Source organism: Bactrocera dorsalis, chromosome 3 (assembly GCF_023373825.1).
Source record: "Bactrocera dorsalis isolate Fly_Bdor chromosome 3, ASM2337382v1, whole genome shotgun sequence".
NCBI lineage: Eukaryota > Metazoa > Arthropoda > Insecta > Diptera > Tephritidae > Bactrocera > Bactrocera dorsalis.
This window is the reverse complement of record NC_064305.1, coordinates 12,257,067-12,273,495: the sequence shown is the minus strand read 5'-3', so window position 1 is coordinate 12,273,495 and position 16,429 is coordinate 12,257,067. Positions and strand designations below refer to the sequence as shown.

Here is a 16,429-nt window from a genome sequence, read left to right as displayed (position 1 = left end):
CTACAACTTTTTCATATAACTTTTTTCTATGCAACTCATACATCTTTTTTGAACTCGTTAAAAATCTTTTTTTAATCTTAAAAATTCAACCAGGTCCTTCTCTTTCCTTTTTCCAATATTGGATTGCCCAAAATTCAACTAAGTCCCTTCCCTTCCTTTTTCCAACATTTTATTGGCCGGCATTTATTTTTCTTATCATTTTTTATCATTTAACTTTTCTTTTCCAATGGTTTTCAAGTTTCTAGGAATTTTTTGCTTTCAAAAATCATTTACCTTGTTCTAGAAGAACAGACCTTTATATGAAAAGTACAGGTATTACATATATTTAGTGCTTATATCACATTTAATAGAATTAAATGGCTTGTACTCGTATAATAATTCAGGGTATTAAACATTAACCAATCTTAAGTGTAAACACTACAGTTTGGGCACTTGAGATGAGTTTTAAGGATAGGGAGTTACGTAGGATTGTAGCCCTATTGTATATTTCGGGCTCAATTAGCACTTGCTGTGCCATTTTGATGCACTAGTCGTAGGCCTTTTTATATATTGTATTATTGCTATTACGTTTCACCTTCTCGTTCAAATCATTTCGATGAAGCTACTATTGTCCGAAATTTGATGTCTGTAACCCATTCAAGGTTTGTTGCTTTATGTATTCCATTGGTTCTGTGTCGGATATTCGATAGGGCTGGGCATTCACAGAGAAAGTGGAAAATTGTTTCCTTATTCTCTGCTAATTCACAGCCTCGACAGTTGTTATTGTAGGGCGTACCCATTTTGGATGCCTGTTCTCCAACTGACTCTAATATGTTACTAGTTAATCTGTAGATACTTTTCCTGGACCTATTTAATAAGTCGTTAGAGTCTTCTTGTCATATTTTGGCCATAACTCTTTATTTATATAGCATTTTGTTATAATTTTTCATCTGTATATACTTGTATATTATATATAAATATTTGCTAAGGACTGCGTCGAATAAAATTGTCCGTTACAAAAATGAAAAAATCTTTTAAACCAGTTGTCTGATTTTTATAAACTAAAATATTTTATTAAAAACATTTATTTTAAATTTGGAAAACTGAAGAATAAACCAAAAATTATGTGTTATTAATAAATATTTTTATTTTTTCCGGAACCCCGTCCATTAGTGTTTTTATGGTAGTGTCCGATACTCTCATAGCTGCTGAAGACCACTTTCTTTTAAAATTTTGAAGGTCTTTGGCCACTTTTTTTGTTGCCTTCATCTCCCTTTTTACTAAAGCCCAGTATCTCTCAATCGGCCTTAGTTCTGGACAGTTAGGTGGATTTGCTTCTCTTGGTACATAAATCACTCCATTCCTTTGGAACCACTCTAAGGCTGTTTTGCTATAGTGACATGAAGCGAGGTCAGGCCAGAAAAACGTGGACACTTCATGTTGGCTTAAAAATGGGAGCAATCTCTTTTGTAGACATTCCTTCACATATATTTCGCTGTTGATTGTACCCGATGTAACGAATGAGCTGCTTCTTTTGCCACAACTGCAAATTGCCTGCCACACAAGAAATTTCTTTGGAAATTTTGTCACTTTTTTGGCTTTGAACTTTTCCGCAACATTTCCTCGAAAATCGGCTGTATAAAATTCCTGTCCCGGTAGCTGAGAAAAGTCCGCTAAAACGTAGGTTTCGTCATCCATTATGCAGCATTCCAATTTGTTGAAAAAATCTTTCCTCAGCTTCTTCGCTCGTTGTTTTGCAGTTTCGTTCTTGACGACGTTTCTATCTGGAACTTTCTGAACCTTGTACGTCTTCAGCCCAGCTTCCTTCTTCGTCCTGCGTACAAAAGATTCTGAGCAGCCAACCTTCCTCGCCAATTTCCTGCCCGAAATGCTTGGGTCCTTCTTGAGAATGGTAACAACTTTCTTCGCCTTCTCCCGATCATGTGGCCCCGTCTTTTTACCAGAACCTTTCTTCCTGTCAATACGCACATCTTCCTTAAAACGTTTAATAACTCGAGAAATGGTTTTAGGGTTAGCCCCTACCTCTTTGGCAATTTTTTTAAACGACCACTGCGGTTTCTTTTGAAAAAATTTAATAATTTTTTCGCGCACTTCCACTTCGCTTGCCATTTTCGCGTTAAATAAATTTTTATTGACTCTAACGGATACATAATATTCTTTGACATTTATTTCAGAGCTACTAAGATAAAAATTTGTTTATTTAAAATTTTTATATGCACGGTATGGAAAAAAATGTAACGGACAATTTTATTCGACGCAGTCCTTATATTTGTTGAAATTATATACTGAGCTCTCTCCTGATCGATGCTAGCGGGTTTGGTATTAACTCCGCCTCGGATTCGTTTCGAAAAGCTACTGCCTTTGCCAACTCGTCTGCTTTTTTGTTGCCGAAAATGTTCCTGTGGCCGGGAACCAAGATCAAGTCTAGGTTGAGCTTGTCTTCTAGTAAGCACAGTGCCTTCTTGCAGTTAAGAACTATACTGGAATTAGTCACGGGCGACGACAAGGCCAGGAGTGTCACCTGGCTATCCGTGTACTATATATTGTTGCTTTATGTATCCCCTCGTAATTATTCAAAAGAGTTTCGCAAGCCTTCTCTAGGCACTGAGCCTTCTGCTTGTAATTATTTTGCTAGCCGAGAAATGTCCAGATCATCGGATTATACTCCCGAGTCGTTTTGGGGCAAAACTTGTCCAGCAGTTTTTATGTATTGGTTTACTACGCTATCTAGACTAGACGCTGAGAAAATTTAAGAACTCTTCAGCTACTTTTATGAAATCATTACTCTTTAACTTTTGATCAAAATAAAATCTAAAAATTTTGCAAATTTCCGCGTAAATTAATTTATTTCTGGGCTTTTTAATACCCAATGCTCTGATTATACTCTAAACAGGGTATTTTAGTTATTATTATTGTTAAGTTTCGGTTTGACCAGGACCGTCATACTCGTATAAGCATCCATGACATCGCTAAGGAACTAAACATTCATCATCAAATGGTTTTGAACCCTTTACAAAAGGCTGACTACAAAAAGAAGCTCGATGTTTGGGTACCGCATGAATTGTCTGTGAAAAAATTTAATAGACATCTGTGATTCTTTGCTGAAACGAAATAAAATCGGACCATTTTTGAAGCGAATGGTGATAGGAGACGAGAAGTGTACCCAATACGACAATAATGTGCGAATAAGATCATGGTCCAAGCGGGGTGAAGCTCAACAAATAGCCGCAAAGCCACGATTGACGCTTCGAAAGGTTGTGCTAAGTGTTTGGCGGGATTGGAAAGGAAACATTTACTATGAGCTGCTTCAGCGTGGTCGAATGATTGATTTTACATTTTACTGTCAACAACTGATGAGATTAAAGCAAGCAATCGAAAAAACTGCCAGAACTGTTCAACAAAAAGGACTACATATTCCATCAGTATAGCGCTAGCCCACACACATCATTGATGACTCGGCAAAAACTGTGAGAGCGTGGCTGAGAAGTTTTGATGCACCCACCATATAGTCTTGACCTTGAATCATCGGATTACCATTTGTTACGGTCAATGCAGAATTCCCTAAATGGAATTAAGTTGGCTTCAAAAGAAATTTGTGAAAATTACTTGTCGCAATTTTTCGACGAGAAACCAGAAAAGTATTACACTGATGGAATGTCTTTTGCGGAAAAATGGAAAAAAGTGGTCGACCAAAATGGTACATAATTGATTCAATAAAGATCAATATAAATATAAAAAAAAAATAAGTTGAAGTTTGATTAATTATACGAAAAGACTTTTTCGACTACATTAATATGGAACTGCCAGTGAAGAATACCTGTATGTAATTTATTTTTGTATGAAATATGAAAGCTTCTAACGAAAATAGGCGTTACTGAAACGAAGAAAGTAAAATTTTGCTGGCAAATTTTTTTGCCTTTACGCTGGAGAATGCTTACTAATTTGAAAATTTTACTGCAACATTTTTACGCTTTATCGTTTCCGTTTTCGGTAGAGACTCTCCGAAAAATAATTAGTAAATTTGGAACTTTGAAATTTAGAGAAAAATATTAAAAATTATTCACAATTTTGTAGCGCTTTTATGGATGACCCGTAAAAAAGCTCTCTGCTGCTGCATTGTCTTTGTGTTGCAGCGTTTCGGAGTATTAGAAATGCTTCTTTTTGGTACATTCTTTTGCATAATTTTTATATATTTTCACATTTTCGACACAAAATGTTTTTGGCGTTCATTGATTTTCCTTCATACTCGTACAAGCGCTTGCATGAGGCATTAGAACTGGCTGCTAAACTTTGAATGTTTTAGGCGCAGATTGATTGCTTATAAGCAAGAGCAAGTAGTTATTATAATAGAATTGGCATTTCGTCTGCTAAACTTTACTTTTGCTATAAAATTCAATTTCACATTGCACGGCACGGCTGCTTGCTGCCTTTTTCCATTAGAAAATTGTGTCTCGCAAATATTTTAATTTTCCTTTACTTGCACTTTTGTGAGCACTTCTAGCTAACTTATTTCGTAGCTGAACTAAATTCGCATTTGAAAACTTTCATTTTCATTAAATTTCACGCTTTGTTATGCGAAATCATCACTTTCGTTTTCCACAAAAAATCCGAACAATTTATGCAGCACTCCACTTCACTCCAAATAAATTTTCACTTCGATTTGCGTTGCTTCGTTTTGTTGCGCTGTTTCATGGATTTTCGCTGCCTGAATTTGGGAGCCTCGATTTCTTGCAAACTTTTTCTCCGCACGCACACGTTCGGCTGGTGGCCATATTGCACAATTTTTCAGCAAACCGTCACAGCGTTTTCTAGCACAAATTACAATTACAGTTTCACAAACTTCAAGCAATTTCACAGAATTGCATAGATTTTCACATTTTCTCTTTTAATTTGCAAATTATCACAACTTTAATTAGCAAAGAATTAATGAAATACATTTTCGTGTCGGAGCGTTTGGAAAAGATTGCTTGCTTGCTGGCTTCTTCTGCGCAGAAATAATTCGCAAGCAAGTGCTGTGCTTGTTTTTTTTTTTGCTCGCTACTCGGCCAAACGACGAAAAGCAGTCAGAAAATTGGAAGCTGTTTTTGGACACAACAGCAGGAAGCAGGCAGCAGCAGCAGCCGCAGCGCAGCATTGGAGGCAGGCAGCGAGCGCAAGCTCGAGAGATGCTGGAGAAAAAGAAGAAGAAGAAGAAGCAGCAGTAGAAGAAGACGACGATGAGTGGAGGCAACAGCCGCAGTTTTGGCGTATAGACGAAGCGCGTTGTGCTGTAAGAGAGAGAGTTGTATTGTTCGGCAACGCGTTGTTGAGCGCGTCGACGTAAAGTTGACAGGATGTTTGGGTATTGGCCGCAGTTTCGCCGATTCCCAACAAAACAATGAGCGGAAATTTCACATCTCGTTTGCAGAAAATTTTAGGTTACACACAGTCAGTGTCGAAAAAGGCAAACTGCATTTGCAGGATGCTCGTACTATCGAACCAGCTCGCGCCCAAATGTTTGCTGTTGTCTTTGCTTGCGTAAAAATACACACTCCAGTTGGAGTTAGGGTAGGCGCTGCTACTTATTGTGGGGCGTCGCTGAAATTTCACTTTTAACATTTGACGTTAACGTTGGCGCTGACGTTGCTGTTAGCGTTGGCGATGCGGCATTGTGAGGTGTATAAGTACACAATTAGTTATGGACTGAATGATGTTGTTTTTTTATTATATGAACACATTTTATGAACTTCTTTTTTAAATTTTGAAGCATTTTGAGATAACAGCACGAAGATACGTTCTCTTTTTCCTCTCTACTTCAAGGACGTATAGCTCTGTGCTCTAGACTTTAATACCCCGTTGAACAACGTTTACAAATCGTTCAACTTACGAAAATTTACGTTCTGTAAAGAATGCTTTGCTCAACTTATAGTCAACATAATCCTAAGCTTAAGGCTGAGCTGGGTATAGCTGAGCTCAGGCTACTACCGGGGTCACAGCTGGCGGATACTGGACGGCCAATGCTAAGTAAGTTAACTGCAAATAGTAATACGCAGCCCCTAACCAAGAGCTGCAGGAGAGGAGGGCTTGGCTCAACACGCGTCACGCGCCCAATGAACCTTCCGCGAAGAGGCGAGAAGATGCCGCCTTTAAAGAAGCGGCCACAACCCCCACCGGAGCTGCACCGAGGGAGAACCTACCCACGAGGGGGAGGCAACAAAGCGACGAAGGATACAGCGACCAGCACCAAATGTGCACATAAGACGACGAAAAACCCTGAGCAAGATCCCATCAGAATTGAAGACAGTAAGATTTTGATTATGGTGTACTGGAAAACCGAAACGGATCAGATCGACAAAGGGCTGGGGAGGGTAGTATTCTGTCACCTCAGTATATAAGAGTGACATCTTACCGAAATGGCCGGCAGGCTAACACTGCCCTCACCTCCGTCTCGTTAAAACCATGGCAGGTCTTCAAGTACGTTCAATGCACGTCGTCATAATTTCTTTGGCCGTACAGGTTCAGTTGAGACGAACACCTGATTCGTGCCCGAACCTGGCTCTGAACATAAGCTCCCATAAGGACTTGTGTCAACCCTTGCGTGGCAAGGTCGTAGCTGAAAGTGTTGTACGAAGACGGGGGAGAGTCGCTTCGGTGCCGTTCTCAGCAACTCGGATTGATGTATGGCACAATTTGGCGAATTTTACGTCGAGACCTTAAATTGAAAGCGTAAATAATACAGATTGTGCAAGAACTGAAGCCGCTCGACCTTCCCACATCGCTCTATGGGCTCTTGAAAAGTTACAAGAAAATTCACCGTTTCCTGCCAAATTTTGTTCAGCGTTAAGGCCCATTTCTGGCTTAGTAGGTATGTAAGTAAGCAAAATGGATGCATTTGGGACAAAGAGCAATCTGAAAAGATTCAAGAGCAGCCCTTGCATTCAGAAAAAATATTGCTTTGGTGTAGTTTATGGAATCATCGGTCCATATTTCTTCAAAACTGATGTTGGTGAGAACGTAACCATCAATGGCGACCATTACAGCACCATAATAGCCGACCATATGATGCTTGAAATTGAAGCTCGTAATCTCGGCGACATTTTGTTTCAACAAGACGGCGCCACTTCTCAGACATTGCATCCGCCGATGCATTTATTGCGGGAACACTTCAGTGAGCAGATAATTTTACGTTTTGGGCCGGTCAATAGGCCGCCAAGATCGTGTTAAAACACACCTTTCGACTTTTTTCTGTGTGGATATGTAAAGCCTAAAGTCTATGTGGACAACCCCGCTTCTAGCCAGGCCTTAGAGCGAAACGTCACGCGGGTCATTCGTCCGTTACCAGTCGAAATACTCGAACGAGTCATCGACTCATCGGATGGACGATCTGAGACGTAGCCGTGCCCAACTTTTGAAGGAGATAATCTTAATAAAAATAAACGCCAAATAATGCACCTTCGAATGTTAATGAACATTCCCTATTAGATTTGAAGTTTCTGAGTTTTTTCTTTAAAAAAGTAGGGAAACTCGTCGGGGATTACAATTTCTAACATAGTTTTCCTAGGTGGTAAACTTTGTAAACCCTCTTGCGGGTATTAAGAAAATAATTTTCGAACAGAATAATTCGAAATAAATTTTCGAGTAAGCGAAAAATATTAACTGGAAACCTTTTCTCTGCTCATCAGTTTGTTTATGTGTGTGTGTGTATGCCAGTGATGCTGCTGTCAGAACGAACTGAACGCCAACTTCGCTGCTAGCATCTTATCGCTGCCGCCTCCTTTTTCATGCGCGCAACACAAATGTTATTAAAGTAGAACTCTCTACTGTTTTAAATACGCTGATTACATATATAATCTGTATACATACATATATACATATGTACTTATGTCTAACTCCACATTTATGGAAAATATTTGTAAACATACGATGCCGTAGCACTCGTTGGTCCATCCAGTTACCAGCTCGCTACGACTGTACATAGGCAAGACTGTCAACTACAGTTACATTGTATTCGGCCACACATGCGAGTGTGTGGGTTATGTTGTAGTAGTACGGTTCGTTTGGCTTTCACTTACATTTACGCCAAGAGTTGTGCGGCCAAAAAATCCAGCTCAGCTCAACTTAATACGAGCAACACTCAAAATGGCGTAAATGAACGAGCAATGACAGCAACGACGACAAGGACAACGAAACTACCAGCAGTGGCAATGGCAATAACGACAATGACGACGACGACGGTGACGACGGCGACTCACGAATGTGCAAAGCGAAAAATCAGTGAAAAGAAAGCAAAATCGTTGCTAAAACTGCAACAGCAACAATAACAAAGGGAAGATTTTACGCGACAACATAGACATCCATGCATTGTGTGGTGTAGGCCAAACAATAGCGCAAAGGGCAATAGTAATAATAACAACGAAGACACAGCGAGCGCAGCAGTGTACAAACAACTGTGCGAGCGCAATATGAATACGGAGTATGCACGTGAGTATATGTATGTGTGTGTTTGTGCTGCATTGGTAGAGGGAAAATGTAAATGAAATTTATAGAAAATGCGGAGAATGAAAAGGAAATACGTAAAAAAGAATTGTAGTGAAAAACTGCAAGTTCATAGTACACACTGAATAGTAACGGTGCATGTGTATTGGTTGTATGCGCGGTTGCTCATACGCCCTGCAGTACGGATGTGGATGTTGAGAGGCTGCATAGTTTTTGTTTTTTCTATGAAATAGCAGAAATAATGAAAATATGTACTGAGCTGGTGGGTGTGTTTGTTGCAATTGAAGTCATATTAAGAAATTTATACTAGCAAAGTTTAAGAATTTCATAAGGTAGATAAATACATTTTTGAAAAAATGAAAAAAGACAATAAAAACGTTAACTTCTGAAAACTTGTAATGCTGAAAACTTGTAATACCCTTCACAGGTGCATTTTTATAGCATAGAAGTGTATAAAAACATCTTTATCTTGATATTGATCGTTTGTTTTGTATCGCAGCTATATGTTATAGTAATCCGATCTGAACAATTTTTTGAAAGATTGAAGCATTGCAGTGAATACTAACTCCTATCACATTTCGTGAAGATATCTCTTCAAATAAAAAAGTTTTCAATACAAGTATATGTATTTAATCGTTCAGTTCGTATGACAGCTATAAGCTATAGTAATCCAATTTGAATATCTTCTCAGTAGATTGTATTATAGTCTTAGAAAATAACCTATGCCAGCACTCGTGACGATATCTTCTCAAATGAAAAAGTTTCCCATATAAGCATTTGATTCCAAATGTTCACTTTGTATGACAGCTATATGCTATAGTGATCCGATATCTGCGATTCCGACAAATGAGTAGCTTCGTGGAGAGAAAAGGACGTGTGTGAAATTTCATATCGATATCTTAAAAACTAGGCATTGGTTCTCTTATATAACGCTTTTCAATAAAAGTTGAAATGACATATGTAAGTATAAACTGGCCTCAGTGAAAAAAAAAATTGTGTATACGTTCGATTAAAAAGTAATTCATCATTTGATCAATTCGAAGGTAATCTTCTAATGCCTGCACTGAGATGCTCGTGCTTATTAGCAAATAATTTGGACATACGACTTTCACAAGCTTCCTTTGAAGCGATTTTTTTCCCAGCAAGATCATTCGCCAAAGACAGGAACAGCTAATAATGACTTAAGTCCTAGTCCGCACTATAAGGTGGATGTATAAGAACCTCCCAATCGAACTTTCGAAGCAATTTGCGAGTCAGTACCGATATAAGAATCTTATAATCGAACTCCCGAAACTTCTGGCGAGTTAGTATCAATACAAGAACCTCCCAGTCGAGCTCTTGAAGGTTATGGCGAGTCAGTATCGATATAAGAACCTCCTGATCGAGATCTCGAATCTTCTGAAGAGTCAGTATCGATATGAGAACCTCCCAGTCGAACTCTCAAAGCTTCTAGAGAGTCAGTATAGACTCCTCCCGCCCATAGAACTCTAGAAACTTCTTGCGAGTCAGTACCAATATAAGAATCTTCTAATCGAACTCTCGAAGTTTCTAGCGAGTTATTATCGTTAACAGATCCTGCCAATCGAAATCTCGAAGCTTCTGGATATGGAGTATGTGTGACCTGGTGTTACCCCTAGGGGTTGACTAAAGCTCACTGCTTCCGAGCTATTACTTTCTTCAGCTCATTGATGATTATTATCGATAAATATTGGTTTGGCAATCCGTTATGCCGTTGTTTTGTGTAAAGTTTAGCTCTTAAACTCACTATCAGTGAAAAATGTAATTTATGCAGACATGTCTTCCTATATATAATACTCAGGATTTAACCGATACAACCTTTTGAATCATCAGTATTTTGATCATCAGTAATTCTGGTGACTAGCGGTGCTACACTGTGCTCCCTTGCTAAAGTAAATCTTCAGTGTTCTACAAGGACGGTCCTTTGCAAACATATAACTCACCTTCCCGAGATGTATGTATATACATATATGTACACATTTGGTTCAACAGCTTTCAGAATTAATATTTATACATATACAACTCAAACTCGTGTAAAAAAATACATATATGCACAATGTAATGTTTACCGCATCCATATCATCGCTAGGGATCCCCTAAGTAAAGGTTCAAAAGACGTACAAGTACCTTAGACACAGAGCCGCAAATAAAGCAACTCAAACTATTGCTCGTATTACTTACACACTCACACATGCGATTGCACTCGCTTTTGCATAAAGTTAGGTATGTAAATTTGTAAGATTATGGGTGAGTGTGGAAAGTGCATGAAGAGAGGCGGGCAATAATTGGAACGTATGCTGCAGTGCAAATATGTATGAGCAAATATATATGTGTAAATATGTATATGCATATCAAAGTGAAGACAGTCGGCGTAGGCTGAGTTGCTTTAGAATAATACGAACTCATATAACAGATTTCATTCAGCACAGATGCACATACGGAGTATGTAGTAAATTTACAAGCTGTTGCAGTGAGTTTTTACGAAGTTATAGAGCCTTCAATGAAGAAAATATGTACTATTGCGACAGGTTAACAAAACTGTCTGAATATATATACCCGTGGGTTTTAAGTTTGCAGGATGGAGTCATGTGTAGAAATTCACGCAAGTGAAGAAAGTTCTTTGAGCGCCATTTACTTGGAAGTGGTCAGAAACGATACTTTTATATATGACTCAAGCAGCTCACGACTTCCGGCCTAAGACTAAATATCCTATGAGTAGCCAAAGAACATCCGTTTGAAGGCGAGCTAAAGTGAGAAGGCGAATCATCCTTCCGCAGGGTTGTGCGCTGGGTTTGGGACTCGCCAAGTAAAAAACAACTCCAATTGAAAGGCTCAAGGCTCCTTTTGATGACGGCCACGGCTAACGCATCAAGGAATACGATTTAATGGCATGCACGTGTCAGGTACCTTAAATGGCTAGGTGCCGCTGACCAGCTAGTTGAAGTCCTCGTAAGAGTAAAAGCTGACATCACTGCCGTCCAAGAAGGGTGATGGACACGACAAGAACTGAAATGAGTAGGTCCTTGTGGCATTTACTACAGTGGGTGCATGAAGGCGCGCAAATTCGGGATGGAAGAGAGACTCCGTCCCAGAGTTCTAGCATTCGACTAGGTGGATGAACGTCTAGCCACAGTCTGGATCAAAGCGAAGTTTCAACATATCGCTGATTTGCGCCCACGCACCGACGGAAGAGAAGGACGATGTGACCAAAGATTGCTTTTTTGAGCACTTGAAGCGCACCTATGAGAGCTGCCCCGTTACGATGTTAAATCCGTTCTTGGTGACTTTAACGCCAGCCAGCTTGGGCAAGGAAGGCACCTTTGGCACAACAACGTCGGTAAATTCAGTCTCCATGATGAAAATGAAGAAACATGCCGAAATGGGTTGAGGCAGATAGATGTCGACGGGGACCGAAATATGTTTATCTCTGCTACTAGATTCCAGCATATTCATAAAGCTACTTGGCTTTCTTCGGAGCGAAAAACCAACAGCCAGATCGATCATGTTGTGATAAATGGAAGACACGTCTCCATTGATTTAGACGTGAGTACGCTTTGATGTCCTGGTATAGGCTCGGACTACTATTCTGTTGCAGCGAAAAACGCACGTCTACAAACACAAGGAAGGTTCGACGTCGAGAAGCTGCAATCATAGCGGACAGCCGACTTTACATTGGTCGACCAAGAAAAAGTTCGAATAGCTAATACCCGTCTGAAGAACAACAAATGCGCAGGGGCCGGCCCAGTTATTCCAATATGGCGGCGAAGAGCAGTTAAGCTTCTCAGTAGAATCCGGTCGAACGAAAGCATACCTGAAGATTGGAATTTAAATTGTACTCTGCCCTATCCAAAAAAGGGAGACCCACAATCTACGCCAACCTCCGTAGGGTAAGACTCCTCAACATTTCATATGAGGTTTTTTCGAGTGTAGCGAGGAAAAGACTGAAGCCAACCGTCAGCGAGCTGATTGGATCTTATCAGTGTGCAGAAGAATTATTCTGAATTGCCTTTGGTTTAGTTAAAACTAAGAAGAAATGAGCTTTAAGCTTACTCAAAAGCAGCATTCAAGCAAAAAAGACAAACGATTTTTCGTTTCTCCCTTGACTCCTTGAAGTTGATAAGTGATAGTATACAACATTGTTAAATATAAATTTCCTTTTTTAATAAAAAAAATTATAGTTGCCTAATCGCTTTGTAGTATATGATTTCCTGCACTATATATATATGTAACACGAGCTGGACAGCATTTTCAATTTACTACTCGCCGATGAGACAAAAATCAATGCAGCACAGGAAATGGAAAATTTCCTTCTTATGAAAAATAAATATCCGTTCGGCCTGCATTTTATGAGGCTTAACAAATATACGATTGCCTTCATTTATATGTATGTATGTATGTATCTATGTATATACATTATGCCTAAGTACAGTAGCGCATTGTTGCATCACAGTGCCGTTTCTCATGCTTTGAGTGAGTACATTGCATCCGCATATAATACTGTGGAGATATATGTATGTGTGTTTGAATGTATATATGTACATATGTATGCTTCGGTGTGTGTATATAGTCCTTGACCATTTGGTATTTGGCGTATTGCAGTTGCATACAAGCGCATTGCTTGCTTCATTTGCTCCATTAAATATGTAATGGCTAAGAGGGATATTGTTTTGATGTCGGTGACAGAGAGAAATTGAAAATTTTTGGTGTAGGCATTTGGGAGATTGCTAAAAATACTTTATTTCACGTGATGAGGTATGTATACCGGTGCATGTATGTTTATTGGAAATTGAAATTAAGAAAATATGTAGCCTTCAAAACAGGGTGCTTCCTGGGTGATACTGTTTGAATGAGACTGAAGCTCAGATTTTTTTTTTGATTTTAGGCGACTAACGGCAGGTTTCTAAACCGGAGCTTACTCTTGTAAGACGCAAAGTGAAGATCTAGTGGCTTATGTTCAGAGCATACTGATGTTATGGAGGGAACACTTCTCCAGCGTGCTGAACGGCTGTGAAAGTGCAAAATCTAGAGATGGCGAATCCGATTCCCTAATCTATGACGAGGTAAAAGATGTTTCTTTGCCCGACTATGAGGAGGTTCGAATAGCAATTACCCGCCTGAAGAACAACAAAGCGACAGGGGACTATGGATTACCGGCCGAGTTATTCAAATACGGTGCCGAAGAACTGATGATCATGGATCAGATTCTTTGTAGAATATGGTCGGACGCATGTAAGATTCTATTGCGCGTACTGTGTGAAATTATATTAAAGAAAAAGATTAACTGAACGATGAATGACCACCGTCAACAACCTTATCAGTATGGTCTAAGACCTGAAAAATCTACAATCGACCGGATTTTCACCATGCGCCAAATCTTGGAAAAGACCCGGGAAAGCAAGACGATTCAGCCTACCTCTTCGTCGATTTAAAGGCTCTATGCTGCTATGTGCGAGCTTGCTATCCCCGCACAGCTTTGTAAGCTGAGGTTGAGCAACACTAAAAACTTTGTCAGGTTCGGAAAGGACTTCTCCGAGCCCTTCGTTACCAAGCGAGGTTTTAGACAAGGACTACCTACCGTGTGACTTCTTCAACCTATTGCTGGTAAAAACAATGACTCACATGTTACTTTTGACAATCATAACTTTGAAGTCTTAGATAATTTTGCCTATCTCAAAACCAGCATCAACGCCAACAACAATATCAGCCCTTCCAACAGGTGCTGCTTTGGACTGAGTAGGCAATTAGGAAGTAAAGTCCTCTGTCGACGAACATTTGGTCTTGGTCATTGTTTCAGTCTATTATTATATATGGTGCAGAGGTATGGAGAATTACATCATCTGATGAGTGAATGATTATTAGAGAAAGATGCTCTCAGAATCATATTAAGATACTTTACTATTAATGTAACTAAAGAATCTCATAGATTGTCCAATATTTGCAGTAAAACACTACAGCGATCTTTGGTCTGTTAAGCCCTCTTCTGCTACCACAACACACCGTTTAACCCAGTCAAATTAAAGCGGCTTAGTAAAGTTCCTGGATTAATGGCTGTAATATACGTATATTCTCTCACCAGATTTAATTAATCATAGCCCGACTTCTTCTTCTGGCCATCACGGTGCAATCCAGAAAATGTGTTCTGGTGTCTCTACTTTTTGGGTACAGAAGCGGCAGTGCCCTAATTTATGAGGATGACATCGCAGTCTGAAGTGACCTGTAACTCACAAGCTGCCTTAGTTTGTTTCTGGGAAGACTGATTAGTGGGAAGCAGAGTATTGAACTCTTCCAGAAATAGCCTGGCCTGTCAAAGTGCAGGTACTTGTTGCCAGTGACGTTTGCAATTGGCCCTTCCTTCAGTCCGTAGCTACTCTCGTACGGAACCGGTCCCATCAGACTGCTTGCCGCTGATTTTTTCGGTCGGAAATCGGCTTGCTTTTTCTATATTGATACCTCTATGCCTAGGGACTCATGTTAGTAGGTTATTTTTTTAGTGACAACCATGTAAGGCATTCTTTTGTACTACAGTGCCACTGTTGATTTGATTCAAATGAACAAGGTTGTATGAAGTGCCAATTGATTATCATTGAGTATAACAGTTCGTTCCCCATTTTATCTATAACAATATCTGTCTTTGACATAGAATTAAGCTTGGAAACCGCACTAAGAAAATATAGATAGACCAAGATAGCACCGCGAACTTAGATCGGTTATGCCCTCTCTTAAATCACAAAGACTCATCAGGCCCAAAATAAAGCCCCTGTTAAAGTCCAATATACTGTTAGGTGCTAGTGAGGCGATGTGATTCCTATTTGGAAACGTGGATTCCAGGGCCTTTATGCCGCGGCTGCAGGCTGCTATGCAGTCAATTAAGAGTTGTTCTCTGGAGTTTCAGGCTCCCTGTCGTAGAACCGCTTGTCGCACTATACCAGCCAGTCAATGAAAAGATAGAATTACTTATACTTCCAGTTGCTCTATAGGCAAAAAATAAGAGTTTAATATGTTTTCTGCTAGGCGGTTGATTAAGAGGCCGTTAAAGTGTGAACACCATATACTTGCTTTTAAAAGCAATCATGGTGAACTCCAGAGGAGAGCTAAGAACTAAGTTCATGCTCAAATATTGAGATATTCCTCTTGCTGTGCAAAGAATTTGAGAGACTGTGCAGCGCAACGCTTTGGTTCGATAGGAAAATAATTTTCCACTTATATCATGTGATTTTAGGTTAGATTTCTTAGACTTTTTCCTATGGGGTATGTTAAGTCAAAAGTCTATGCGGTAAATCCCGCTTCGTTTCAGGCAGGCCTTGGAGCAAAACATCACGAGTGTCATACGCCAGTTACCAGTCGAAATGATCGAACGATTCATCGCAAAATGGACTCAACGAATGGACTGTCTGAGACGTAGCCGCGACCAACATTTGATAGAGATAATCTTCAAAAAATAAATGCCAAAGACTCTCCTTTCGAATAAGAAAATAGAAATAGAAATTGTAGAATCTCTAGAAAATAAACTTGGCTGATACAAAGAATATATATAACTGTTAAAATATCGAGATATTTGATGGGAAGAACAGCAGGTTCCAAAAAGTGCTGACTAAAGCATAGGTAAACCTCAAATATTTTCTACTAAAAACAAAAATAAAAAAGATCTCATGTGTACATTTTTCCGCTAAAAGGGCAGTGCTGCACACGAAACAAACTAAACACACGATTTCGAAACGAAAAACGACGAAAAGAACGCTATCAAATCAAAAATGAACCCTTGCAACCAACAATAACAATAATAAAATGTATAGAAAGAAACAATGAAAATAAAAGCAAAAACAATGCCGCCACGACGCCAACAAACCGAAATCAAAAGCGAAGCAGCAACAAAAAAAAATCGACGAAAAACGATAAAAGGAAGCCAAAGAAGCATAGAAAAAATCGAAAGAGGATG

At 39.4% G+C, this 16,429-nt stretch overlaps 1 protein-coding gene across 3 annotated transcripts in view; it reads right to left on the bottom strand.

Annotated features, from left to right (window-relative positions):
* LOC105226691 (tyrosine-protein kinase receptor) overlaps window positions 1–16,429 on the bottom strand; it is a 44,494-nt gene that overhangs the window by 14,239 nt on the left and 13,826 nt on the right. The window lies entirely within an intron of this gene.